We start from the raw sequence: 4,513 nt of genomic DNA on the forward strand, positions 1-4,513 counted from the left end.
CCTGAACATCCTACTCGCATTCATCTGAAACGTTAAAGTCAGATAGCAAATTAATCACAACCCACTGATTAAACTGATTTTTTTCAAGGCAAATAAAACTGAAATATTTATTGTTTGACAAGATTTACATCATAATATCCAACTACTCTCCTAATGACTCAGTAAAGACTGTACCAGTTGCGTACTCTTCACTGACTAAATCGAAAATGACAGTTCATGGTCTGAGTGACTGAAAATGATTGCATAAGAAGAGAAACAAGGAAACAAACAAATAAAGGCTGAGGAATGAGAAGAGAGATCATTGAGTTTGGAGGAACTATGCGATGGAGGAAATTATTCGAGTGGGCACAACTGTTCTCTAGGCCTTACTTCTACATAACAAAATAATATAACTGTTGTGTGTCATTTTGCAGCAAACCCTCTTTAACTCCCAGAAGTCCCCCGAGGCCCCAGCTTAGGAACCACCTGTCTACAGCAGGAAGGACAGAGACAAGCTGAAATCAGCCGACGGCAATCCCAAATCAGCTCATCACAATGCACAAACGCGTCTGCCAACCTGCAGTTTGACAGACCTCAAAGGGACTTTTAGAAGAGGTGATATTCTCTAGATTACTTTGTGAGCAATGCTGCACCCACAACCGCAAATCAGATTGCACTGCTCAGACATTTTCTTTCCCTCTTGTCCCATGAGCGCACACAACAGAGCTGATCCCCAAGGGTGCTTGAAGCACAGTTTTGACAGTGTTGTTGAGGATATATTGAGCATGGGTCGCCTAAAGCAGCATACTAACCTGAAGAAAGCATGCATGCTGACAAACTCACTCACCTCCCCGTAAGATTTAAGCACTAATTCATGAGGATGAGCTGATATAATGGCCTGATAACCACAAAGTGCATGAGGTTAATAGTCGGACTAAAAGGACGCAGTTTGCGTGGTGATTGTTTACTGTAATACGTTGTTTTCAATATGCAAGGGAAAGCCAAGCAGAGCAGATGTCTCCCTGTAGTCCATCAAGCTCACCGGCTGTTTGTTAGTCCTGGAGGACTTGCTCGGGGTGGAACAAACACCTCCACTGGGGAGGATGATGAAGGATATCAGGTAGCTCACAATCTGTCATCATCTAACTCTAAAAGCTCAGCAGCAATGGAGGGGCAACAAAAATGGAGCTTTTAGCAGACACTTACTGCCAAATTCCAATTGAACCAGAAACCAAAAGGATATTTGAGGATCAGTAATGTTTGAACTTCCCCTCTATCTGCCTCTCTCTTTCTCTCTCTCAAATTCATTCAAGGCATTTTCTCCCTCCGGGCTTTCCTCACATGGCCACTTCACGTGGGAGTGTATCAGAGTCTTTCTATGACTGCATTAACTTTGGCCTTCAGAAAGAGCTCTCTCTCTCTCTCTCTAGAAAAAAAAGGAAAAAAAGACAAAAAGGCTTCGCCTGCAGACCATTTAATCATAAGCTGTAGCCCACTTTGGTATGTGAAGTGCACTTGCCAATGAGATGCTGCACGGTGTGATGGAAAACCTCTCTGCTACAGCGATTCAGCATGCTGTTGATTCCTAATCAATCTTTATTTTCAGTAATTCAAAAGAACACGCGGCACTGACGTTGTACGAGTCAGATCTCCCCGAATATGCAGAATTTTCTGCAGCCCGATGTGGAGATTTTCTCAAACTTCTATTTTTGATTTATTAATAACGCTAGCTGGAATTAGATGAGCAATAACTGGCAGTTTCTGTGCTAATAAGGAGAGCTTGCTCAGCACGAGGAATAACAAAGAACTATAAGCACGAGCCACCGGGCATGTCAACAGGGAGCAGAGGTGGGGGAAAAACAATCTGTCAGTGCGTCAGAGCATCCATCACTCCATCACCACTGATTGCAGTGAGAGGCGTGATGGGGCACAGCCGGCTGACTTTCTCTCAAACAGCCGCTCCTGAACTTTATCATGCTGAGAACTCCAACACAGATCGGCTATTTGCGAGGGATCCCACAGATTAATGAACGGATGGATGAATTTCCACATGTGAGAAATGAGATTCAACTGTTACATTTTATGTGACGCCCTGAAGGTCCCCCAAGGTCCCTCGATTCAGCAATCACTGCTCGAGACGTCCTTGCTCTGCCTGCTTTTTTTTTTTTTTTTGTTAAAGAGGTGATTTAGCTCCTAAACTACCCATATAGGTCACACTGATGCTCTGATTGTACAATCTCTCTCTCCGTGGGGGAGATAAAGTGGAGTGGAAAAAAAAAACTTTTATTCATTCCAGACTTGCAATCGATGGGACTTGTCTGTGAAGTGGATCAATAATGCCTCCCTTTGAAATCATCAATCACGTCAGTGGTGAATTTAAAAAGCGTAATTAGGAACAGCGTTCTTAAACATCCTGTATTGACGTCTTCTTTGGTATGGAGAAAGACACCATTCTGCATCATTAACTTTGTATTATTGCCTGATGGAGCCTGCTGCTGCTACTTCCCCACCTGCTGAACTCGGAGCGCTCTGTGTGATTGGGCTTTCAGACCAAATTCTCCCTTCTTTCACTTGCTGATGGGGGGAAGTGAAGCTTGCAGGCCTAAATTGGCTGAAGTATTGTAATAAGCCCGGTCCATACTGGAGCTCAGGCCGCGGCTTCACAAAGCTTTGTATCAGAAATGTTTACGGGACTGAGCACGTGTAATTTTCTCTGTAATAATCTTATCTGATTACTTTTGCGGAGGCTCCAACGTGACAAGACATTACATAGCCGTGAGCACACATTCTTAAGCTTCCACAACTGGCCACGGTCTTCAGTGTTGTCGGTCTGTCTCTCTCTTGTAATAAAAATGGTATCAATACTGCAGAGAGGGCAGGTGGGCGATTGTAATGGAGTAATTTATTTTAGTTGTCACAGAAAAATAAGTCTTTGATTAGGGAGCTATACACATCAGGCTGCACAAATAGAACCTTTCATCAAATCACAAAGCATGTGACACTATTGACCAGGAGTCCTCTATCTGGGTTTTTATCTTCCCCAACAAGATTCATAATACAATATGTGAGCAGCACAATGAGGCAAAATGCAAGCAGAATATAGCATAATATAGCTCATGCTCAAGGCCATTGAGCCATTCTTCCAGATGAGTAGGAAATTTTGGTCAGAGATGCGCACAAACAAGCTTAGAGGTAAATGAGCAATATTCAATATTCAAGGTTAGAATACTGATTATTGAAGTTAAATGGCAGGTCAAAACATCCTCACCTCAAGGCTGCTCACTCGTTTTCTTTTCGTGAAGTTTTCCGGATTATGCTTTAAATTCATAAATGAATTTCAAGACATCTAGGAGGGAATATACAAATGGGTGACTGAACTTTACTTGAGCTACATGTCCAAAAATATGAAGCATAACACCTATACACCTTGTATATACCTATACATGTACTGACGTGAAAATATATACATTGATGAGTATGAAATCATGCCACAGTACTTAATGTCACTGGGTCTCAACCCTGACTGACAGCTGCTCTTCACAGCAATCCCTGAAAACATTTGTGCTGCCTTAAAAACATTTGATTCAGCTTTTAGTCTCCGTCATGTTCAGATGCTTACAGCATTGCAAACTAGAGACCTGTATCAGATTAAAGGGAAAAAATACCTTCAATACAATTTCAGTGGACTGATGCATTGTTTCACCGAGTTTCTGCACTCTCTCAAGCTTACATTTTATTCCACTCTGACACCTCTTTCATATACTGAGTTGCGTTAATGTTAACAGGTATGTGTTTAATTCTGTTTGATTTTGCTTTAGTGAATTTTAGATTATTTGCTTAATTATTGAATTGAATTATTACTTGTTTTTTAAATTTTGATTTGTACCCATTATACTTTATTGTATTTACTTTGCTTTTAGATTAGTTTGGACTTTACAGGGAATTTTGTTTGTTTTTGTTTATGTCGTATTTTATTTTGCCATACACTATTCTGATTATTTAAGCTATTTTGACATAGGTTGTGTTTAAGTTTTCCAACTGCTGTAACAAAAGAATTTCCAATTTTCTGTGATGAATAAATTATAAATCCAACTCCGATGAATGCTGTCTCATTTCACTCTGTACTGTACCACTGTACATGGTTGAAATGATAATAAAAGCCACTTGACTTGACTTGACTTGAATGCCATAGCACATGATTTACACCATTTTCACACTCCTGAAACCATTCAGTAAACGCGTGTACCCTTTAGATAGGAGCACTGTCATATATGTAAGTCCATAATATGTTTCATACCTTACCACAGCTGATGAAGCTGCTGTTATTTTGTCTACAAAGCTCGTTAACCAAATCTAATTAGACTGAAGAAAAATAGACAGCTAAAGGCTAATATTTATTTACTGGCCTATGTAGGAACTATTTTAATGTATTTCACTAATTTCACGTCTAAATATTCAGCCGTCCAATCGCGCTTCAAGTTCACTGTCCCTTTAAACCACTCGGGCGTCCTGCGCAGCGCACGGCGCAGTCTGG

The sequence above is a fragment of the Astatotilapia calliptera genome, chromosome 10 (assembly GCF_900246225.1).
Source record: "Astatotilapia calliptera chromosome 10, fAstCal1.2, whole genome shotgun sequence".
Classification (NCBI taxonomy): domain Eukaryota; kingdom Metazoa; phylum Chordata; class Actinopteri; order Cichliformes; family Cichlidae; genus Astatotilapia; species Astatotilapia calliptera.